This window comes from Lissotriton vulgaris, chromosome 5 (assembly GCF_964263255.1).
Source record: "Lissotriton vulgaris chromosome 5, aLisVul1.2, whole genome shotgun sequence".
NCBI classification, from domain to species: domain Eukaryota; kingdom Metazoa; phylum Chordata; class Amphibia; order Caudata; family Salamandridae; genus Lissotriton; species Lissotriton vulgaris.
The window spans coordinates 423569632-423595382 of NC_141693.1; the positions used below are offsets into that span (position 1 = coordinate 423569632).

General features: G+C 45.1%; 1 protein-coding gene across 2 annotated transcripts in view; it reads left to right on the forward strand.

Moving 5' to 3' along the window:
- Positions 1 to 25751, forward strand: part of DUSP13A (dual specificity phosphatase 13A) — a 106375-nt gene that overhangs the window by 77206 nt on the left and 3418 nt on the right. The window lies entirely within an intron of this gene.

Sequence of the window (25751 nt, forward strand, 5' to 3'; positions counted from 1 at the left end):
ATGATATGAGTTCACCATCCTGAAACAAATCTTTCCATCTTTGCAAGGCAGGTTCCTTTTTCAAGTGTAATGCTAGCGCATCTTTTGTCCAGAATGGAGCACCAGGAGACTCCCATATTGGAGCCATATAACTAAAGTAAGGTAGTTTTAATAACTTTCTTATTTTATACCATATCTCAGCCAAATCCCGCAAAATCTTAAGTCTCACCTTTTTAAAGAATTTAGGGTCTGCAAACTTATATAGAAAACCAAAATCATGATATCCAGAACTTTTCAACAAGATTCCAAATATTTCTCCAATTGTAGATTTGAGTAAGGTACCCAGCAACATCCTACAGTTTTTTAAGCAAAAAGCCCATGCATAAATTTGAATGTCTGGGGCCGCCAATCCTCCTTTATTAATTCTCCTCCTTAATTTTTTCCATGATATCCGAGAGCCCTTTGACGCCCAAATAAATGATGTTATCTCGCTTTGTAATTTAACCAGCCATTCTTTTTTAAAACCAAGTGGGATAGTCTCAAACAAAAAATTGATTTTTGGTACTATCAACATTTTTACAAGGTTAGTCCGGCCATATATCGAAAGAGGTAAATTTATCCATCCTTTTAATGTGGCCACAACTTCTTTTTTAATCCTATCAAAGTTAATTTTAGCTAATCCTTCAATATTTTGTGTAATCCTAACTCCCAGATATCTAATTTCTGATTTAGTATTTACCCCCACCGTATTGAGATTCCAGGCCATTATTTCGGTCTTATCCTGATTAATCTGATAACCAGAGATCTTTCCAAATTCTTTTGTTATTTTAACTAGATTCTCCAAAGAAGACCTCAAATTAGAAGAATAAATAATAATATCATCCGCATATAAACCAATTTTGTTTGACCAATCCTTAATCACAAAAGGGGGTATATCTTCTGAGGCTCTAATTCTACAAGCGAGAGGCTCTATATACAAATTGAAAAGCAAGGGTGATAAAGGACACCCTTGTCTAGTGCCCCGCATTACTTTAATGGGATGTGTGAGAATTCCATTAACTAAAACACGCGATATTGGTGAGCAGTATAATGAAAAAAGAGATTGTGTCAAATTCTCTCCTAAATTGAGATATTGCAATAATATTTTCAAATATGTAAAGTTAACTCGGTCAAAAGCCTTGGCAGAGTCTAAAGCGATCACTGCCAAGGGGTACTCGCAACTAGAGGCCATATCTATCATGCCAATCAGCGTATAAGTCAATTCTTTTAGATATCTCCCCTTAATGAAACCTCTTTGGTCTTCGTGGATCAATTTATGGATAATTTTACTAAGTCTATCAGCTAAAATTTTTGAGAAAAGTTTATAGTCACAATTCAAGAGTGAAATAGGTCTATAAGCATCTAAACTACTGGGAGATTTTCCTGGTTTAAGAATTAAGGTAATTGTTGCCTCGTTCCAAGAACTTGATATTATTACCTCCCCTCTAAAAACTTTTTTAAATAGTTGACATAGCGTGGGAGCAATTATATCCCCTAACACTTTATATACCTCAACTGGGAGGCCATCCGGACCTGGAGCTTTCCCTCTTTTGCTCTCCTTAATCACTTTAAGCACTTCATCTTGCGTGATTTCCTTATTTAACTCCCCCACCCAATTAGCTGAGAGTGGTTTCACCAGGGGTAGCCAACTTTCTATCTCTATTTTGCTTGGGCAGAGATCCTCTGTATAAACATTTACGTAGTAATCATAAAATGCTTCTGCAATTTTTTTACTTTCTGTTATGACCTCTCCTGAATCCACCTTTTTGATTTCTTTTATTTGGTTACGTATAAGATCTTTCTTAGCTTTCCATGCTAGTAGTTTACCACATCCTTCCCCATATGAGAAGTGGGCCAGCTGACTGGCTTCCCATCTTTCTTTAACTCTTTGTGCGAGTATTGCTGTGAGTTCTATTTTTAGATCTAGAAGTTTATTTTTAGCTGCCTCTTCGGAAATATTTCCCCCCTGTGCGTTTTGACCAGTTTCCCAAACTCAAATTTCTTTCTCCAGATTAGTGATTATATTATGATATAGCCTCCGCTTCTTTGCCCCCTGAGCTCCCAATCTCCCTCTCAGAAATGCCTTGCATGTCTCCCAAACTATGTCCTTCTTAGCTGATCCTACATTCACATCCAGGAAGACTCGTAACTCATCCTTTAAGTATTCTAAATACTCTTCATCCGCTAAAATAGTGCGATCCAGCCTCCAGACAGAGTTCATTTCATCTGTTACTAGTTCTAAATTTAGGCCCACAGCTGAATGATCTGATAAATGTGCTCCTATATGTACCACTTTCGTGACCCGATCTCTCATCCTAATATCTACTAAGAAAAAATCTATTCGGGAACTATGATCGTATTTTTTATTGTGGAAGGTAAATCCTGTTTGCTGTACTGCTTTCAATCTCCATATATCGCATAGACCTTGCTGTGCCATAATCATCCTTAACTTGGCTGCCATTTTACCATTTACTATAGCCCTGCTATTTCCAGTTCTATCTAATTTGCAATCTAAGACTGTATTAAAATCTCCGGCCATGATTATTTTTCCTGAAAATTCCATTAATTCAGCCTCAATTTTCTCTAATATTGTTGGATCGTCCACATTCGGGCCATAATATCCAACTATTACAAAGGCTTCCCCTGCCATTCTTAGCTTAACAATCACCCATCTTCCCCTTCTGTCTACTGATTTATCTTCAATGACAATGTCAGTCCCTTTCCTAATCAGAATTGCCACCCCCTTTGTTACTATATTTTGAGATGTAAAGATGGCATTAGCAATCCATTTTTGGGCACTAAAAATCTCCTTACTTTCATTCTCAGTTAAGTGGGTCTCCTGTAAAATAATCACATGAGCAAGGGAGTCTTCTAAATATTTCAATATCGATAATCTCCTCATTTTAACCCTAAGACCGTTCACATTCCATGTAAGGAACCTTAGCTCCTTATTCTTAGCCCCACTCATAATAGCTCGCCCGTATTTCCCTTTTTCTCGTTTGGCAGCGAGAGAGCTCCTGAGGAATATTTTTCTTATTTTCTCCCCTTACCCTCCCCCTCCCCTCCATCCCCCTACCTCTACTCCTACCCCTACCCCCACCCAAAAGCCTACTTACATTATCCCCCACCCCTCTTCCCTCCCTGGAAAACCCAACCAAAACTCCCAAGGCCTAGGCCAGTGGATGTCACAGTGGCGGTGCCTCTATTTATCTATGTATAATCAGCGATCAGACCATTTTAATATTAACCTTCTTGAGAGTGGTCCAGAAAGGCGTCTACCTCTTCCACTGTACGGAACGTATGCATCTTATTTTGCCACATTACTTTCAAGAAAGCAGGGAATTTCAACTGGGCCGTTGCCCCCATTGCTCTAAGGGGTGCCAATCGTTTTCCTAATTCCCACTGTCTACTAGCTGTAGCAGGTGACAAATCTGATCTAATATCAACTGTGATTCCGTCCACCATTAAATTCTTTTTCTTAAGAGCTGCTGTCAGAATCTTCTCTTTTAGAGTATATGTTAAGAAGTTGATCAAAATTTTCCTTGGTTTGGTGCGATTTGGGTTAAACCGGAAGGGGTCTCGATGTACTCTCTGAATGTCACGTAGCAACATTTCTTCTGTCTCTACTATCTGTAATTCCTTCTTCAACAATTGCACTACAAAACTTTTTATATCTGACCCCTCCTTCCCTTCCGGCACTTTTAGAATTTTCAAATTATTACGCCTTTGCATATTCTCCAACCTCTCAATTCTCTCATCAGATTCTCTGTCTCTGAATTTTATAATCTCAATTTCTTTGCGGTTATCCAATATTCTTCCCTGCATGACTTTCATCTCTGTTTCAATAACTTCCGTACGAGTACTTAATTTATCAATTTTATCCTCTAGTAACGTACAGGTAGCACTTATACGTTCCTGATTTCTTTTGGAGGCTTCAAATCCTAAATGAATATCTTTTTCCAATTTCCTTAGCAGTGCCAATACTGACGAATCTGGTGTGTCTAAATTATCTTGCTAAACCAAAAACTGCCCTATTTCGGGTCCTTCCAAGGGTATCAACGCTTTTTCATTATTTAGACTGTCTGTTGTCATTGAGGGTGTAACATCTCCCATATCTTTTACTATCCCCAACATTTCTTCTGCGACTTTCGAAACTTCTTCTCCTATTGTATTCTGTAGTCTTTCAGGGGTTTGTGATACACTCAACTGTTGGGACCCCTCCTCATTGATCGCTTCTGCAGACATCACAGTATTTTTCCCCCCTATCTGCTTCCATCTCAATTGCGAGTACCTGGAAGGGGTTTGGAGTTAGAAGAGTCGACCAATCTTGCTCTTCTTCTATAAACTCAGGCGGAGACTGCACTAACTCACAGGCAGAGTCTTGATCTTGAGATATGGGGTGTGGCTTCAAAACCAGTACCTTAGGAACTGGTTTAAAATATGTATTTAGCGAAGGGGTTGTTGAAAGCTTGTATACTGCCCCTTTTTGCCTCTTTTTTTTTCCTTTCTTAAAGAGCCCTATCCAGATTTGATGGGATTAACTTCTGTTTCAGAGCAAATTCTTTATTGTCAGAGATATTAAAATGATCAGGTTTATTGCTCCTTAATAAATACCTGGGGTGCCCCAACAACTGCCCCTTTGCACCTGCCCCTCTCCTTACTTGCTTTGGATCTGCCTCCACTGCCTGTATAGGCACTAGTGAACCTTCAGCGCTTCTCACCACCGGGGGGGCGGGGGGTGAGTTACTCAGATCTTCTTCTCCTCTCCCTCGACCTCCACAAGTCGGTGTTCCAATCTTAGCTAGTATTCGGCGTCCTCTGCCGATACCCTGAGCTGCTCTCCCCCAGCTCCCAGCCGGTGAATCCACCGAAGTACGCGACTCCGCCTCCTCCTCACTCTCAGAACCCGGCTGGGCCGAGGTCTCCGCCATACGTTGAGAAGCGCCAGCAATCGGCCGACAAACGGCCTCCAGTATCGCCCGGTAGCTCGTCGTGAAGCGTCTGCAGGCGAAGCCCGCTCCTCGGGTAAGTAAACTCCCTCCTGGAACCGCGTATGTGCACCGCCGCTGACAGCTACCTCATCCCGGCACCGCCACTGCTGCAGACATCCGCGACCCGCTACCTCTGCGGCCGCCATGTTTTCCCCATGCATATCCGGGATTCTGTGAGATGCTTGTTGTTGGATCTGGGGGTTCCAAATCACATAGGGTAGCCTGGCACAGAGTAGGACGGTCAAACCTAAGGGCAAAAGTGCTAAGCTTGCGTCACACCCTTACAGTAACTCAGCATCCATCCATTCAAAAATGACACTACACCAATTCTTTTTAGGAAAATATGAGCTGTTTTATAAAAATAATTCTGTTTACTCTTATTTATCTTGACCGACAGCTTTGTTATTATTTAAATCAAATATTTCTCCATTTGTTCCTCTACATTAATTAATTCTTCCCCAATCAATTCAACAATACGCTGTTACTTGACTCGCTGGAATCACCCCGGGCATCATAAACTGGCCTGGTACATTAGAAAGCAGAGTTTGACACTTTCCAAGGAACAGCTGAGTAGTCACATGGGTTCAGATGGAAGATTACATACTACAATCAGCTTAATTAAATTAACTCAGATGATTGACAAAAGCAATGCAAGAGTTTTCTTCCCCTTCCACCACTGAAAGAAAAAGGTTAAGCAACAATCTCAGTCTCTATCAGCATTAAAATGGTTCAGTTAGCTCCTTCTGCTTAGTCACCGTCCATTACTTTACTTGTTCCCTTTAGCACGAGTTCTGGCGACTTCCTGGTCTCAGACTCCCCTGTCTTGCCAGATCTGTGCTTCCAGCAATCAAATGGGGGAAAGAAAGATCTCCCTTCCGGGACCTTGTTATGTCAATTCCCGGTCCCACAACAGCCCCCAGTTTCCACCTTACTTGAGGCCAACAGAGTTTTGATTTTCCCCAGCCGTCACTGCACAGTTGCAGCTAGCCGGCCCTCGCCACCAGACTCTCTCTCCCAGCAGCGCCTCCCTCGTGGGCCAGGCCGAGTGATATCCAAGCCGGCACCGAGGGGAGGCTGCACTGGGTTAGCGGTGTTGTGGCTCCTCTTCCGTCGAACTTCTTCTCGAGTCGTCTTTTCCGACTCACCAACAACAGCGTCACTGGGCAGGCGCGGGAGAGCAGTGGCTCAGTCAGTTGCCGCCCCCTTCTCCTCAGGCGACCAGGAGTTCACCTCCGGTCCTGCGCACCGGCCGACGCTTCTTAGTCAACACTCCGCCCCCCTTCGGGGTGAGGGAATACTACACCAGGCCTGCGCAGTATCGCGCCACCTCAGCAGACGCTACTCTCCCCACCAGGAACTCCCAGAGCTGAGAAGGACTTCCCAGTTGCGCTTCCAAGTGCCGGTAAGGAGAATCGTGGTGGGCTTGGCACTGGCGGCAGGCGGCCGCCTAAAGAGAGGAGGAGGGTTTTAGCGGAACAGTCTCTGTCACCTCAGCTGCTCTCCCGTCAACAATCGACTGCTCCTCTCGAGGGGGGGGGGGTTGATGTCGCTTCCCTCAGGGATCTCTTCAGAAGTTTTGGCCAATAATGTCAACAGACTAGTGACAGGGCTCGGTCAAAGGCTAGGGGGAGACGTCCTCAAAGAAGAGGCTGTCGACTTATGGAACGATCTAACCACTTCTAGCGCGCCTACCTCCCCAAACCACTGCCTCACTCCTAAAACTCTCTGGTCATTACAAAATGTCCGCCCACCCACTGGCCTTTATATAGGCAGGCCTCAGGCTACTAGAACCAGCTAGAAGGTTCTAGAGCATCCCTATGCTATCCTATGGGCCCCTTTCCTGAAGTAACAGTTATGGCAGTTACTGGCCACCATTTTGTGTGACTAAGCTTGCCCTCAGAAAAGGAGGGATTTCTAGGCCTATGAGGAACCATGGGGTCAAGGAGTACCTAACCCCCAGGTCAACACCTTAAAAATTCCAGTGGACATCAAAAATGAAGGGAATTGAGGGGCAAAAAGGGGACAAAAATAAAAAAATAAATAGGAGGGACCACTCAAAGGGCGGACAGGTCTAACACGCGTCCCCCCCAGCTGAAAGTGGGGAGAGCTACCCAACCCCTTGGGAGTCCTCATCACTAAGGCGGAAATACCTTGAGAGACTGTCTGCATTGGCGTGGTCTACTCCAGGGCGATATTCCACGCGGAAGTCCATTCCCTGTAGGGAGATGGACCATCTCAACAGCTTGGGATTCTCTCCCTTCATTTGCATCAGCCAACAAAGGGATCGGTGGTCAGTCTGAACCAGGAAGTGCGAGCCAAAAAGGTATGGCCGCAACTTCTTCAGAGCCCATACCACCGCAAAGGCTTCCCGCTCTATTGCCCTCCACTTCTGTTCCCGGGGAAGCAGTCTCCTAGACAGGAAGATTACAGGCTGATCCAGACCCTCTTCATTTTGTTGCGATAACACTGCCCCAATGCCATGCTCTGATGCGTCTGTCTGGACAATGAATTTCTTGGAGAAATCTGGGGCCCTAAGGACCGGTGCTGCACACATTGCTCGTTTCAACTTCCCAAAGGCTTGCTGACAAGCCTCCGTTCAGACTAGCCTTCGAGGTTGTTTCTTAGATGTGAGCTCAGTGAGGGGTGCCACAATAGTGCCATACCCCTTCACAAAGCGACGGTAGTAACCTGTGAGGCCCAGGAAAGCTCGGACCTCAGTTTTGGTCTTGGGGGGCTCCCAGGCCATGATTGCCTCAATCTTTGCCTGGAGGGGCTGCACCGCTCCCCTGCCCACCAAGTGCCCTAGGTACACAACCGACCACTGCCCGATCTGACATTTACTGGCCTTGATTGTCAAGCCAGCTTGTTTCAGGGCCTGGAGAACAGCTTGTAAGTGACACAAATGATCCTCCCAACTGCTGCTGAAGACAGCAATGTCATCCAGATAAGCAGCGGAGAAAGCCTCCATTCCAGAGAGGACCTGGTTCACCAGCCGCTGAAAAGTGGCAGGGGCGTTCTTGAGCCCAAAGGGCATTACACAGAACTGGTAGTGGCCCTCAGGTGTGGCGAAGGCTGACCTTTCCTTTGCTCCATCTGTAAGGGAAATCTGCCAGTACCCTGAAGTAAGGTCTAATCCCCCCACTCCGCGCCCTGCTGTTTCACAAGCCCTCTGTAACTCTGTTGCCGGGTTCTTTGAAGATAAGGTTACTTCTATCTTCTCAGCATTCACCCATTCTGTTCCCACCACCACCACCAATCAACGTCACCCTATTAATACTCCTATTTTTTCGAAATTTGAAGCAACCACTGAGGAACAAATCAGACGCTTAATTTCCTGTACAAAATCGGGTTCACCCCTAGACCCGTGCCCCCCTGCCACTCTCAATCTCATCCCAGAAGCCATCTCCCCCGCATTAACCAACATCCGCAATGCTATGTTCAGCACGGGCGTCTACCCCCCAGTGTGGAAAGAGGCTATTATTAAGCCACTACTAAAAAAACCTACGCTCGATCCCCTCCTCCCTGCCAGCTATCAACCCATTGCATGTCTTCCTTTCCCTGCAAAGATTTTCGAGAAAACCATGAATATACAGCTCTCCAAATTTGTAGAAAATAACAACTTACTGGATGAAACCCAATTTGGGTTTAGACAGGGTCATGGAACCGAAACTGCCTTACTAAAAGCGGCAGATGAAATTAGGATGACATTGTATAAAGGTGGAGCGGCAGTATTAATATTGCTGGATCTCTCCGCAGCCTTTGACACGGTCGATCATGGCATCTTGATCGACCGTGTCTCTGCATTAGGCATTCACGATAAGGCCAAAGAGCTTCTTGCCTCCTTCTTAATGAATCGTCCACAGACAGTAAGAATGGGTCATTTTTCCTCGCTTACCTTCACCCTTCCTTGCGGAGTGCCGCAGGGATCCTCGCTAAGTCCAACTCTGTTTAATATCTATGTTGCGGACTTGGCGAGGGTGATAAAAACCTACGGTATTGCCCTTACGACCTACGCCGACGACACACAACTTGTGCTATCGGTGCACAACGATGGCGCAGCAGTCGCTGCCAACTTTCAAGAAGGTATGCTGGCAATCAGTTCCTGGATGTCATCAAACAGCCTCAAACTTAACTCTGATAAAACAGAGGTGATGACATTCGGGAACCTGGAACCTACTTGGTCCCCTATATGGTGGGCAACGAAGATGGGAGCTCCACCAGTACCTGTCACTAAGGTCCGCAATCTAGGAGTCACTTTTGACAACAAAATGACTTTCCATCACCATGTCAATTCTGTGGTCTCCTCATCCTTTTTCATCCTGAAAAGGATCAAAAAGCTGTTACCCTTTCTTCCCACTTCAGCTGGCAAAACTTTAATTAGCATGTTGTTTTTTTCAAAAACTGACTACTGCAATGCCCTTTTTCTGAACGCCCAGGAAAAAGTCCTCAACAGGCTGCAGTTAGTTCAGAACGCCTCAGCCAGAATCCTACTGGGCATCCCGAAGTTTGCTTCAATCTCCCCTTACATTCAACAACTGCACTGGCTCCCTGTTAAGAGCCGCACAAATTTTAAGGCACTGTGCATCGCCTATAAAGCTATCAATAACCTAGGCCCACAGTTCCTCAAAGACACCCTCTGCCCACTTGAAAATGCAAGAACGCTTTGTTCCTCTTATACCCATCTGCTCAAAGTTCCGCGAACTAAAAGAGCCAACTGGGGTGACAGATGTTTCACGATTTCCACTGCTAACATCTGGAACACTCTCCCCCTTCACATCAAAACTGCTCCCACACTCCTCAGCTTCAGGAAGAAATTAAAGACCTGGCTTTTCTCACGGTAAATTTGTTGCCACAGCAGTATTCTGTAATCTGAGCGCCGAGACACCTCCGGGTATTTGCGCGCTATAAAAAACGCAAGAAACATAAATATAAAACATAAAGGTACTCAGGTATTGGGAAGCTCCCAGCCGGTCAATCAATTCATCCGCCCTAGGGATCGGATGCGCATCAGTTTTGGTCACTGAATTCAGTCCCCGGTAATCCACACAAAACCTTAGTTCTGGAGTGGTGCCCGGTGGGGCAGCTTTTGGTACCAGAACCACCGGACTGGACCAGGGGCTACTAGAAGGTTCAATTACTCCTAGCTCCAGCATCTTTGTAACTTCACTGTGGATGCTGGCCTTCACCTTGTCTGACATCCGGTAGGTTTTAGACTTCACTGGTGGGCTGTCTCCTGTGTCCACATCATGGGTGCACAGGTGGGTCTTTCCCGGGACAAGGGAGAACAACGAGGATTACTGCTCCAAGACCTGGCAGCAGTCCCCTCGCTGCTCAGGAGTTAGGGATGGGGAGAGAATCACTCCCTCCACCCACCCATCCTTTTCCTGAGTCGAAAAGAGATCAGGGAGAGGCTCGCTTTCCGCTTCCTCTGCTCCATCAGTCACCATCATCAAGATGACCTCGTGCCTCTCATGGTGGGGCTTGAGGCGATTGGCATGCAGCACCCGTAGGGGCTGTCGAGGGGTCCTAAGATCCACCAGGTAGGTGGCCTTACCCTTCTTCTCCATCACCTCAAAGGGGCCTGTCCAGCAACCCTGAAGGGCACTCAGCTCTCCAGGTTCCATCACCCACACTTTCTGGCCAGGCTCCAACTCCACAGGGTGAGCGTTGTGGTCATACCACTCTTTCATCACTGCTTGGCTGGCTTCCAAGTTGTCTGAGGCTTGCTTCCACAACTTAGCCATTTGGCTCCGGAAAGCCAGCATGTAGCTCACCACATCCTGGGGAAGCTTCCTGGGAGACTTTTCCCACCCGTCCTTCACCAGGCTGAGAGGTCCACGCACAGGGTGCCCATACCGAAGCTCAAAGGGGCTGAAGCCACTCCCTTCTGTGGCACTTCCCTGTAGGAAAACAACAAACAGGGGAGGAGGACGTCCCATTTCCTCCGCAGGCTCTCAGGCAGACTTCTTATCATGCCTTTCAAGGTCTTGTTGAACCTTTCCACCAGACCATTGGTCTGTGGGTGATAAGGAGTGGTAAACCGGTAGGTAACTCCACACTCCTTCCACATAGCCCGCATGTAGGCTGACATGGAAGTTGGTCCCCCTGTCGTACACAACCTCCTTGGGGAAACCCACTCGGGTAAAGATCCCCATCAGGGCCCTAGCCACTACAGGTGCAGTAATGGTCCTCAGAGGAATTGCCTCTGGGTACCGTGTGGCGTGATCCACCAGAACCAGGATAAACCTGTGACCAGCTGTAGTTGGTGGATCCAATGGCCCTACAATGTCGATGCCCACCCTTTCAAAGGGGGTGCTAACGACAGGCAGTGGTTCCAGGGGAGCTTTCAGCTTCACCCCTGTTTTCCCACTGGCTTGGCAAGATACACATGTCCGACAGTATGTGTCGGATGCCACCCTCATCTGAGGCCAATAAAAGTGGGGGACAAGCCGGGCAAAGGTCTTGTCCTGTCCTAAGTGTCCTGCCAAGGGTATTTCATGAGCCAGTTCTAAAAGAAAGGCTTGGTAACGTTGAGGGACCCCTATTAGTTAAAATAAAATTAGAACTCACTCCCCCAAGATGGCCGCTGCCTGACTAAAAGAGGAATTAGGTCCGTCATCCACTTTTACAGCTCTAACATACCTAAGATGGCTGCCGGTTGCCTAATAGAAGAATTGAGTCTGTCATCGATGTTTACAACTCAAACACAGCTGATGCATCTCGTCTGTGGCGCGAAGAACTGCGTATTTAAATGCGAACAGATATTGAACGGGCGAGAGTCCTGTCTCCCGTTGCGGTAGGTCGACCCGCTGAGTCGACGGAACCCCATCCAAGGACGATTTACCAATTCTTTAAGGTATGTGTATTTGATCGATACCTTGCCATCTATACGGAATTTGTTAAATTATATACTTATAATTGGCCTCCTATCTTCTATCAACCTATTAGGAACCTCGATCCACAGCTACCCGCTCTCCCTCATAGCAGAAAATACGGCGGCGTTACGCCCCATCTTTTTACGGTACGTGTATTTGACAGATATCATACTACTTAGGAGATATTTGTTAAACTAGATACTTACTATTGGCCCCCTATCTCCTATTAGGAACTCCGATTGATAGCTACCTGCTCTTCAAAATAGCAGGAAATACGGCGGCTTTACGCCACACCCACGACTACTGGCTCATCGTCCACGGAATCAGTTTCATTGTATAGCGCCTCATGATAGCTAATTCATTCAGGTAACGGAGCTCCGTCAATTATTTTCTTAGATGTCTGACAGTATGATCATGGCCATAATGAGTGCTCCCCCTTTTCTGCTAGGAAGTGTCTTCGAAACTACCTATTCTCGTTCCTTGGAGTTTAATCAATCTTACACTACCGCCGGAGAGCTTTCACAAGAACCCTTCAGGTAACTCGTGAAACACCATTTCATTTTTTAGTTTAACTCAGGACCTTAGAACTTCAGACGATGTGCGAGCTTAATTAATTTCAAAATGAAGCCTATATCAAACTGTGTCCTAAAACAAATATGGAAACTCTATCACAGTCTCGTTAAAACAAATGCTTATTTAAAATATAATTAATCCCCGTGTCGTCTTGTGACTTCCTTATACTAAACTGTGCTCTAACTAACATCACACTTATGAGGCTCTAACCTTATCTCAATTATAGGACCACTACCATCCGTATCACGTGTGAATGGAAGTAGAGAGCGTTATCCTCCTTGCGTAGGACCTCTAGTCACGAGTATCTGTGTCTTTATGACAAGAATTCTAATATAGGTAACGTTTTATTCAATAATCCCCCTCTTTTGTGTTGAAAAAGTTTTTAAAAATTAAATAAAAAGCCTTTCGAGTGGGAATAACATTATGTTCTGACTTAAAAATATCGCGCTTGCCCCTTGCTGTGTTAAAATCCAAAATAAAAAACCCCCAAGGAATTACGCCAGTAACCCCCTTGCTTCTTTACAAGTGATAATGAATGACATGTTTCACCTAGAGGTCTGGTTTTCTAACAAAAAAGCCTTTGACCTTTAATAGTGATTGTAATAACTTTTCTTGAGGGATCGTGGGTCCAATTGTAAAAATGTGGTCATATGCGCGCCAGAATGAATGTGTGTATGTATTAAAAATAATTTTGTATATGAGAGTTGTTATGATATGTACTCAATGGTTCATTTAGTTAAGGTTATCATTGTGCCTTTTACAGATCTCACCTAACCGGGAGTCTGTCCTAGGGAGTGTCACTAGGCAGTCGGGCATTGCACAGCCACAAAAAGTCAACCATACAGTTATCACCCTAATAACTAATGCTGATTTAAAATGTTAAAATGCATTAAACAGTGGAAAACGTATGTTTGAATACTTTATACTTGTATTGTGTATATAGAACAAAAATCTAAGACATTGTTTTTATTTCCAGATTTTACACTTGTTCCCCTCCCAGTTAACAACTCTCAGCCCTGACGAAGGTGTGGCCCCACTGGCTTGTCATCGAAACGCGCGTCGGCTTGTGTTTCCAGGAATACAGCATATTGTCCTATATCCATCAGGACCCGTATTAATGTCATCTGCCTGGAATAACATCCTGATTTATGCAACAAATTTACCATCTCTGTGTTGCACACGCCAGGACTATAGGAATGAATGGAAGAATGAAAGTTGAATGATAGAATATTAGGTAGATTAAATCTGAAATTAGTGAGTATGAGAGTATGATTGAAGTGTGGTTTGCTACTGGGTAGGTCTTAATGTAGCATGAATTTTCCTTCTTTTTTATCTCTCCCCTCACCAATGTATGTCTTTTGATGTTCTAAAAAATATTATGTGGATTTAAAATGCAATCTATTTTTGTACGTTTTTGCTACCTCAATTCAAAGAGTATAAAAAAATAAAAATATATATATATTCTAAATATCTTCTCTTGAGTATACTTGGATTGACCAGGTTTTTGTTATGTGCAATGCTAGCTCCTAGACTAATCACCCCATATATATTGTTTGGATCCTATTGTTAGGAACATTATATCATAAGGCAGGGTTGCTTTCTTTTGTTCTATTAACGTTGAGGGACAACCAAGGCCCGTGATGAACCGTGCACGGTGCCTTAGGTTCACTGTAGAGGAGTCCTTCCTCCCAGTGAATATGGTAACTCCCAGTAACGTTGCCTGCTGCCTGGGCTTCTGCCTGTCGCCTCAGTCCCTCAAGTGTAGGGCACTCCTTCTGGCCCTTACAAAACTCCTCCCTGGTAGGCCCTCCTTCCACATGCCACTCAGCAGGGATAGGTAAGTCCTCCAGGGAGACTACTTCCCCCTCCACAGACTCCTGGTCCACCACCGCAGGTGGCCTATCTGTCTCATGGGGCGTGGAAGTCGAGGCAGGCTTCTCCTGTCCTCGGTTCTTTCCCTTTTTGGCAGCTGGCTGGGCCCTTGTTCCAGGCTCCAGCCCAAGCGAACTCCCCCTCCGGGTAGTCGCGGACCTTGTGCTAGCACACGCCCAGTCAGGTGTACCCAGCATCTCAGAATGAGTCCGGTATTCCACCTCCTTCCAAGCATTGTGCTCCATGTCATTCCCCAGCAGACAATCAACTGGCACGGCAGGGCTTACGGCAACTCGAAGTGAACCTGCAACCCCTTCCCACTCAAAGGGAACCTCGGCCACAGGGTAGTGGCCCAATCTGCCGTCAGCCATCGCGGTGGGGTGGAGTACATGTGGAATCACCTGCTCTGGAGACACCAGTTGACTCCTTACCATAGTCATACTGGCTCCTGTGTCTCTCAGAGCCTCCCCTCTTTGGCCATTGATGGTGACCCATTGCCCATACTTTGTAGTACTTGAGGGAACCTGGATCTTAGGAACCATCTCCCGATCTCCCAGGGACACTAAGGTGACACCCACCCACTCCCCCCCCTTATCCAAGGGCAACTCCTCCCCGAGCACTACACTAGCTACTCCCAGGGTTTTTCCTCCAGTGGGAGGGGTGGTCTCTTTGGGCACTTGACATCTCCCTTATAATGTCCAACACCACCACACTCAAAGCAGTGGACAACCCTTGGCTGCTGACTTTGGCCAGGATGAGCGTTACTGGGCGGGGTAGACTTAGGGGTGAATCCTGTTCCCTTTCCCTGGAAACTGTTTTGGGGGCCTTTTGAGAACTCCCTCTTTTTATCTCCCCCCTCTTACTTCTGGGGGGCGCCCTGTCCGGTCCTTTGGGAATCCCCTCCAGTCCCCTTTGAGGACACCCGGGTACTTGCCCAGATGTCCGCCTCCTCAGCAAGCATCCGGGGGTTGGTCAGCTTCCTGTCCACCAGGTGTTGACGCAGCTCGGGAAAACATTTCTCGAGTAGGTGCTCCTTGAGAATAAGGTCATACAACCCCTCATAGTCCCCCTCCTCGCTGCCTTGCACCCAACCCTCTAATGACTTCTTTGCGTAGTCCAAGAAATCCACCCAATTCTGTGTGCCTAGTTTGTGACTACCCCTAAACTTCTGTCGGTATTTTTCTGGAGTCAGTCCAAACTTTCTTATTAGCGCCACTTTCATGGTGGGGAGTGGGTCTGCTTTCCCTGCTCCAGGGCCAATAGTGTATCCCTTCCTGCAGGAGGCATGTATTTATACAAGCCACCCCCCCAGTGTTTCTCCAGTATCCCATGGGCTCTTAAGGAGACCTCAGAGGCGGCCAGCCACTTGGCGATGTCATACCCTGCGCTATAGCTGGCGACTACGTCCTTAGGTAGATAAGGTCTGGGTTCCCTGGTCAAATCCGTAGGTTCGCTGCCACCATTTGGAGAATTGGAAGTCCCTACTTGCAGGGCCTTAAAGTCTAATTCTCTGAGGCTCAACTCATGAGCTAGCCTACTCTCCTCTCTTGCCTTTTCCAATTTTGCCGACTCCCATTTTAACTGTCTCTCCTCCCTCCTATCCGCTAGTTTGGCTTCAGTCAAGCTTCTCACGGAGACACTGCTGCACTCTCTTGAGAGTGTTCTGGGACCTGTCAGTAAGTTCTCCCTCTCAGAGTGGTACAACACATCTACCCCAAAGACAGTGTCCCTGTCTGCCTCCTCCTCCTCCTTCCCATCTGGGTGAGCTGCCACCCACACCCTCAAGCTGGTTTGGAGTTCCCCCTTTTTAGCACCGCGCTTGAAGTACACTCCCATGTTTTGACAAAATTCTCGGAGTTGAGCCACCGTATAGGTCTCTAATTCTTCCAGAGCAAATTCCATTTTGCCAATGAGAGTTCGGGACAGCCACTTGGAAAGAATTAGTTTAGAGGGTAATTAGAAGCTACCTCCACCCACCACCAGGAGTAAATTTGGAAAAACAAAAATATAATTAGGGAGTCCGCTAGGAGAAAACTCCAGGTGTAGGTCTATGGAGTACACTACGTTACTATAGAGTGGACGCAAGCACAGTTCTCATCCCACCGCTGGACACCAATTATGTTGGACCTGGGGGTTCCAAATCATATAGGGTAGCCTGGCACAGAGTAGGACGGTCAAACCTAAGGGCAAAAGTGCTAAGCTTGCGTCACACCCTTACAGTAACTCAGCATCCATCCATTCAAAAATGACACTACACCAATTCTTTTTAGGAAAATATGAGCTGTTTTATAAAAATAATTCTGTTTACTCTTATTGATCTTGACCGACAGCTTTGTTATTATTTAAATCAAATATTTCTCCATTTGTTCCTCTACATTAATTCATTCTTCCCCAATCAATTCAACAATACACTGTTACTTAACTCGCTGGAATCACCCCGGGCATCATAAACTGGCCTGGTACATTAGAAAGCAGAGTTTGACACTTTCCAAGGAACAGTTGAGTAGTCACATGGGTTCAGATGGAAGATTACATACTACAATCAGCTTAATTAAATTAACTCAGATGATTGACAAAAGCAATGCTAGAGTTTTCTTCCCCTTCCACCACTGAAAGAAAAAGGTTAAGCAACAATCTCAGTCTCTATCAGCATTAAAAGGGTTCAGTTAGCTCCTTCTGCTTAGTCACCCTCCATTACTTTACTTGTTCCCTTTAGCACGAGTTCTGGCGACTTCCTGGTCTCAGACTCCCCTGTCTTGTCAGATCTGTGCTTCCAGAAATCAAATGGGGGAAAGAAAGATCTCCCTTCCGGGACCTTGTTATATTAATTCCCGGTCCCACAACACCCCCCAGTTTCCACCTTACTTGAGGCCAACAGAGTTTTGGTGTTCCCCAGCCGTCACTGCGCAGTTGCAGCTAGCCGGCCCTCGCCACCAGACTCTCTCTCCCAGCAGCGCCTCCCTCGTGGGCCAGGCCGAGTGATATCCAAGCCGGCACCGAGGGGAGGCCGCACTGGGTTAGCGGCGTCGCGGCTCCTCTTCCGTCGAACTTCTTCTCAAGTCGTCTTTTCCGACCCTCCAACAACAGCGTCACTGGGCAGGCGCGGGAGAGCAGTGGCTCAGTCAGTTGCCGCCCCCTTCTCCTCAGGCGAGCAGGAGTTCACCTCCGGTCCTGCGCACCGGCCGACGCTTCTTAGTCAACACTCCGCCCCCCTTCTGGGTGAGGGAATACTACACCAGGCCTGCGCAGTATCGCGCCACCTCAGCAGACGCTACTCTCCCCACCAGGAACTCCCAGAGCTGAGAAGGACTTCCCAGTTGCGCTTCCAAGTGCCGGTAAGGGGAATCGTGGTGGGCCTGGCACTGGCGGCCGCCTAAAGAGAGGAGGAGGGTTTTAGCGGAACAGTCTCTGTCACCTCAGCTGCTCTCCTGTCAACAATCGACTGCTCCCCTCGAGAGGGGGGGGGGGTTCGATGTCGCTTCCCTCAGGGATCTCTTTAGAAGTTTTGGCCAATAATGTCAATAGACTAGTGACAGGGCTCGGTCAAAGGCTAGGGGGAGACGTCCTCAAAGAAGAGGCTGTCGACTTATGGAACGATCTAACCACTTCTAGCGCGCCTACCTCCCCAAACCACTGCCTCACTCCTCAAACTCTCTGGTCATTACAAAATGTCCGCCCACCCAATGGCCTTTATATAGGCAGGCCTCAGGCTACTAGAACCAGCTAGAAGGTTCTAGAGCATCCCTATGCTATCCTATGGGCCCCTTTCCTAAAGTAACAGTTATGGCAGTTACTGGCCACCATTTTGTGTGACTAAGCTTGCCCTCAGAAAAGGAGTGATTTCTAGGCCTATGAGGAACCATGGGGTCAAGGAGTACCTAACCCCCAGGTCAACACCTTAAAAATTCCAGTGGACTTCAAAAATGAAGGGAATTGAGGGGCAAAAAGGGGACAAAAATAAATAAATAAATAGGAGGGACCACCCAAAGGGTTGACAAGTCTAACACTTGTTAATAAAGGTCTTGTTTAGGAAGGCCTTTAATCACTCTGCTACATAAGGATGCTGCCTCCTTAGGAAGACACTTTGAACCTACTATGTCAGAGGACACAGCATAATAGCTGATAGGAATCAGGTTAACCTCTGCCAGGTTGTCTTAAAACAAGCATCGGTGAAACATGAATTACAGGAAAGAGATGAGGCATAATGGGTAGAGCTGCTGACTTTGGAACATGGAGAATCAGATTCGAATTGCAGCCTTTAATCAACATCCTGTGCTTCAGGGCAAACCACATATTCTACCTGTGTCTCAGAAATGTATAACTACTCTGGTTCTCCTGTAAATTGCTGCAATCCTCTTGGGCCAGGTACGTGCAATAATAAAACTGAAAAAAAACACAATCGCACAATAGAGTAAGTGAAGATCGAGCCTTGTGGGTACTCTGGCAACATACAAATGCCCCCCTTGATTTTATAACATCAGCAGATACTCAAATGAGGATCACAGAACAGCTGACCACCAGCTGGAATCTGGAAAATGGAAGTCAGCAGCAGTTTACTGCCACAGAGGTCTCCTAATACATTGATAAGGTTTAGCCATCAATGAACTCAGCTGATGATACCTTGAGGCAGGGCGACTTTAGGGCGGTGTGACCAGTGCCACTGCACCGGGCTCCAAGCTCAGAGGACATTGTATTTTGAAATACCTTTTGGGGTTAAAAGAACCTGCTGCAGAGTTTCTTGTGTATCCAAACATTTTCAGGCAATAATAAAAATGTCACAATAACTCTGGTGTTCAACATACCTGCTTGAGAGAGATGGAAGTTTTGTCTAGTGACAGTTTTGACTCATCATAAAGTAGCACAGAGGGTTAAAATGCCTGCTACAACTATATTGTACCATGCAGTACACAGAATTGTATTTTATGTAGCTAGCTTAGTGTGTTACTGCTTTGGGCACAGAGATCGTCCTGTTACGTTCAGTTCATAAGTTACAATGCTAATATAGCACAGTGAGCTATGAGCTGTCATCGAAGAGCTGAGTGCAAACTGCAAGGTGTAGATTCGAATGTTATGGTTTTCCCCTGACTTTCTTCATCCCTATTGTTGCTAAAAAAAGGTTTTATTTTAATAGAAATAAATTATTATTAGAAAAGCCAACCACTGTGTTCAGTTTTAAATCCTGAGTTTGTGCTCATCCAGACCAAGCACTCTTAATTTATACTGCCTACCAGTATGGATGACATGTGACTCCTACACTTTTTAGTCCATATTGACTTGTGCTACATTTCCTATACACTGATTCACACAGCTATGATTCATTGTCTCTGTATAATGTGAGTGTGATGTAAAGTGCGCTGACACCGAACACTGGTTTGAGTAGTGCTAGAAAACAAATGAAATGTATGTGAGAGAGGGGCTTTGGAGAGATAAGGGGCACTGTTGGAAGGTGGTAGTGAGGGAATCCATGGAGAAAAAGTACATGGAGGTTGCACCAGGCTTTCGCCGACCTTTCCTCTCTTAACAGCAGTTGATAACCACTGTAGTATGTTCATAATATAAAGCAATTGTCAGAAGATTCATGACAGAATAAGTCGTGTTTACACTGTAAATTATACCACAACCAGAATTTCTGCTGAGATACAACCAGCTGCTAATTGCTGCACAACCGGCTGCTAATTGCTGGGTGCCATGAACAGTAATCGTGAACACAATTACCTCAAAATTAGAGGCTTCAGCTCCCTTTGAAAAACTTAAAGGTTGCAGATGGAGCAGGACAAGCACTCATTCTTCATTCAATGATAGTGGTTCAGCAACAGAGATTAATAAGTGTTATTTGAAAGATCAACAATATTCTTTTCATTCAAGCCTAGTTTAAAATATTTAGAGAGCAAGAACATTTTTATGAACAGTGCCAATAAATAATGAAGAAGGCTACAAACCAAGGATGTTTGATTAATTACTTTGTGAATGTCAATATCACCTTCAGTAGTGTCTATGGTTTGAAAAGAACTGCTAAAATACCATCTGACAATTTTCACACTGAAATGGCAGCAGATAGTTTTTTATATGTTTAACTCACAAATGGTGGATATTAAGCACTTAAGTTGAATTCCTTCCTGATTAACATTTAGGGCCTCATTACGATGGCGGTCAGATCGCCAACGACAGCCTGTTGGTGGCCGTCTGACAGCCGATAGCCCTTCGTGCCGACCGTCGCAATACAAAGCGCGACGGTTGACCCACAGAGATCGGAGTCCAGACTGCCAACTCCGCCAAAATCTCAGATCCTGACGGGGCGGCAGTCAGAGTCGCAGAACATAATGGTGGCGGTGCCGAGCCAGGCACCGCTGTCTGCATTTGGATATCCCTTTCCGATTGGCTGTTCATGGTGAGAACACCGCCATGTACAGGTTGTCAGAAAGGGATATTGGGGGCCCCAAGCAGTCATGGGCCACTGCAAAGTGGCCCTGTGGGCACATGTAGTGCCCCCACTCACCTCCATGGCACACAGACTATGGATGTGCAGGAGGTGCTCCTTATCACGGCGACTTGTGCTGCGTCCCTTTTCCTTGCCCGCAGCACAAGCCAACGTGATAAGGAGCACTTTGTGTCCGCCTGCCAGGCAGTTACATCCTAATTAGGTGGGCGGACCGACGCCTCCTTGTCGGGTAGTCTCCTGACAGCTGCGATATTCATATCCAGCACTTATTAATTAACAAAGATGAAGGTGTTTGTTTACATTAAATTGAAAGGTGTGTATTTCTGTAACATTGTTTTAGGATCACGGACATAGTATCGATTACAACAATATCGAAATACAAAAATATTGTGTCCAAAATATTGATTACAAAAATATTGTTTCTCTATACCTATAATGCTAAGTAAAAAATATCGAAAAAAATATTATTTCACACTAATATCATAAAAAAACACTAAAATATTATTTTATAATATATATATATATATATATATATATATATATATATATATATATATATATATATATATATATATATATATATATATAGTTTAATACTCAAAATCCCACTATTCAAGAAAAAAAACATGGGTGGCACATCCTTCTCTGTTCAAGCAGTCAAACTATGGAACTCTACCCCCAAACAAAAGATCCACAGATAACTACTTTATCTTCAGAAGACTACTCAAGAGTTGGCTCTTCCCCACATAACCACCATACTTAAATATAAATATACAGCGTATCCCTCTGTATATAAACATTTATGTGGACTATAGATTTGTACGTACACATGTGTATTGCTTTGTATAAAGGTGTAAATGTTTTTAAATATATACATATTCATTAGTTCTGCTTAACAAATGTACATGTTACTTATAGTTATATTCTTCTATGTTTAACGCATATATAGATGACTGCATAAATAGGTAAATCATTTATCATAACTATTTATCGACAATTGCTTCACTATTGAAAAAAAAATATTTAAAATAACTTACCTTCCTTATACATATATACCTTTCATGTACTTATGTATCTTTATATTTATTACTTTACTTCTAATTCAACACCTCAATGCTCTACCCTATACCTCTCACAATATATCCTTTACCTCCGCTCTGACTCATCTCAAACCTAATTCTACTACTCTCTCCAATGCACTACCTTATTTCTCACCCTATACCTCTCTCAATATATCCTCTACCTCAACTCTCTGACTCATCCCAAACCGAATTATACTATTCTTTCAAATACACTATCCTATTTCTCACCCTATACCTCTCTCAATATATCCTCTACCTCAACTCTCTGACTCATCCCAAACCGAATTCTACTATTCTTTCTAATGCACTATCCCATTTCTCACCATATACCTCTCAATATATCCTCTACATCTAATCTCTCACTCATCCCAAACCCTATTCCACTACAATGATCCCCAAAATACCCCTCTCTAGACTCTTCCCTCCTCTACCCCTCCTTGCATACTCTCATACTTCTTTTACTATTCAGATCTCCTGAACAAGCCTGTCTAAACCCTTCCCTCTTACTCTTCCCCTTTCACCTCCCCTTTGCTCATCCCAAGCCTCCTCCTACTGATATGAACTCCAAAAAACAAAACCTTTCTAGACCCTTCCCTCTTCTATCCCTCAACTATTCCTTTTCAATTCAAATAACAAACTCACATGTTCACAGCTCAAATTAATTGCTTTGTAAAGCTGCACATGAGTTTCCTTACTTAAAAGCCTTTGGATTGAGAATGTTTATACATCGAGACTGCCAAATAGTTTATATTATTTGGAGACCTCTGTGGCAGTAAACCGAGACTGCAGCCTTTAAACTACAAACATGGCCTTTATGATTCTGGGGGTATGGAAATCTTATTGAAAAACCTCACTAGGGGCCTGATTCTGAGTTTGGTTGTCTTGGGACTGCCATGGCATCAGCGTCGGATCGACTGCAGCAGCGCTGACGGTCTGACTGCCGTATTACGAGACATGTGGTTACATAGACGAAAAACCACTGCGATCCTGCCGCCATCGCCAGTAAATTCTGACCACGGCAGCGTCAGACCAGGCCAATGAGTCTGTCAGAGGGTGGACCGCCAGTGTACCTGCTGACCCAATTACGAGTTGCTTTACAGCCAGCGTGAACGTGGCGGCAAAACCACCACATCTGAGCTGGCAAAAAGGGAGGGATATAGGGCCACAACTCACCTGCACTCACCCCTACACATCCTGTCCACCTTGGTACACGTCCTGCTGCTGCTGTGCCTGCTTGAACATGTTAAAAAACGACACCGTTGTGGACACAACTGACAGTAAGTCATACTCCTACATGTTTCCATAGACTCTTCAGCAAATTGATGCCCACCATTGACCTGGAAAGGGGGTTGAGGTCCCTTGGTCAAACTTATTTTGTGGGATGCTGCTTGGGATTGTTTCAAATACATCTGTATGATGCCCTCCTTGGCCAAGTCACTGATACTGCACAGTCACACTGTACACAAATGGACATGTAATTACATCTCACAATCAGTAATAGTGATGTGTGCAATAAATTGTGTCACACAACAGCACTACCTCATTAATATCACACCTAATAATCTCTCTGATATCCTAAAATTGCCAACACCTTAGGTCATGTTGTAATATCAAATATACATATGTATGGAAACACACCTTCTCTGCTACAACTCTGTATTGGACTCTCACCCATCACCCACATTAAAAGGTAATGTCAGTAAATGGAAATGCAAGTAATCAGAAGCATTCAAAGGGTACAATGTAAACACTCTCTGCAGAATAGCCATGCCTCTACCAGGGGGAACCCTGAACGGCTGGGAGGCTGGGGTCCAGTCCATTTGGCACATGCCTGAAAACCTCAATGTACATAGGACCCGTGGATTAAATTAGATTAGGGACAACCAATAGCATAACCAGGTGAACATGCATGTATAGGTAACGTGTAAGTGCAAGTCATGAAAGCAAACACAGCACTAACAACATTTGTCACACATAGGTAAAGTCGGTGTAAGATGCACACAGGAAAATGGAACATGTCCATGCAAATTTCAACAAAGGTACAATTTAACAACCTTCATGTGTGTATAAACAAATATCTAACTTGAACACATCAACCACATATCTAACCTACATCATAAGGAGAACTGCAGCCTAAATGATGTTGACAGCAGCCAGGCCAAGCTGAAATACTTACCATATTATCTAACACCAAATGCAATGTCAGCCTCAATTGGATTTCATCCCAGATAGACAACCATTCTCCATTTCCCATTGTCCTGTGTAACTCCAGCACTGGCACCAAGGTCAGATCATACTAACCATTTCAAGTGGATCAGCTATCAGAAATTAAACCAACACAACTGTAGTCACACATCACTAACTATATAATAACATTAAATATTTAGAAAAGCAATGAAAGGACCAATGTCTTCAAAACGATGAAACGTTTTAATGTATATGTGCTGGGTGTCGTGGAATGTGAGGGGTGTGGTGTCTGGGGGTATGGGTGTGGTTGTGGCGGGGTCTGTGGGTGTTGGTATTGTCTGGGGGTGTGGGTGTGCTTGTGGAGGGGTCTGTGGGTTGGTGCGGTGTCTGGGGGTATGGGTGTGGTTATGGAGTGGTCTGTAGCTGTTGGTGTGGTGTCTGGGGGTATGGGGGTGCTGGTGAGGGGTGTGCATGTATGGTGCGTAGTTGCATGCCTGTGCTTTTTGTTTGTATGTGGTGCTTGGATCTGATGAAGTGTGTGCATGTGCATGGGACACGCATGGGAATAGGAAATTTGGATGGGGAAGGCGTAGGATGTGAGATGGGTGGAGGTCTGCAGTGAGGGAGGAAGCCAGAGCCTGAAAAGACCTCTGTAAGCCAGACATTGCACTGTGAATGCTTTCCAGGTAGGCCACCATCTCTGCTAGCTGGTTGCCTTACCCCTGGATGGCACTCTTGTATCATTGGATTGAATGTAACAAAACAAACTGTCAGAATTAACCAACCATCTACACTGGTAGTGTGTCAGATGTGCAATAGGACTGTACAGTAAAAGCATGACTTATGGAAAAGTGACAACAGACATATGGGAGTAAGGGGACTCTCTTAAGTAAAAGACACACATTGACAATGTGGGTCAATGGAAAGAAGTACCAGGTCCAGGGGGTTACCTCAGTCACCTTTTCAAATAAAGCCAATGTAAAAGCAATCAGGGCTACCATTGCTTTAAAAAACGTAATTTTGGAACATCCGTGGATCTGCAGGTCTACAAGGAGATTCATAATTTCTCTTGCCACAGTAATTGCCACAGCCTGGGCCACGGCCCAGACTGGCTGTAAGTCATTGTCAGGCCTTGCTGTCTGCAGGCCTTGGTCTCTGTAAACTGATCCTACATGAACATCACATTTCCAACAATGCAACACATATGAGTGAATCTTCTGGCAATCAAACATGTGTCATCAAGGTTGTATGGCCCTCTGAAGGGGTCTGTGAGGTATAGCTAGCTCACAGACAACAGTTTTGCAAAGCCTCATGTGATTTGTGGGACTGTACTCATGGCTAACATCATCCTCAACTATTTCTTACTGTATACAGACACAGCTCATGGTGTAAAGCCTATACATTTCTTTGCACATATACCATGATCTGAATTGGTAACTTATCATTGGCACAATGAAATTTAGACATGCATAGATATGCACCTGCAACAGAAGGGCTTATCACACATTACAATGCTGATGTTCACTCCACAAAGTACAGACCCCATTATTCATTACGTGATTTTCCTATGTAAGGGACTCTCAATTTCACCAAAAATAGCATGGCTTTACTCTGGGACTCAGAGAAACAATGTAGCCAATGGGAATGTAAAGGATAAAGTTGAACAGAGTAAAACATTTATTTGAAATAGTCAATTGCTCCTCTGGTGATCCAT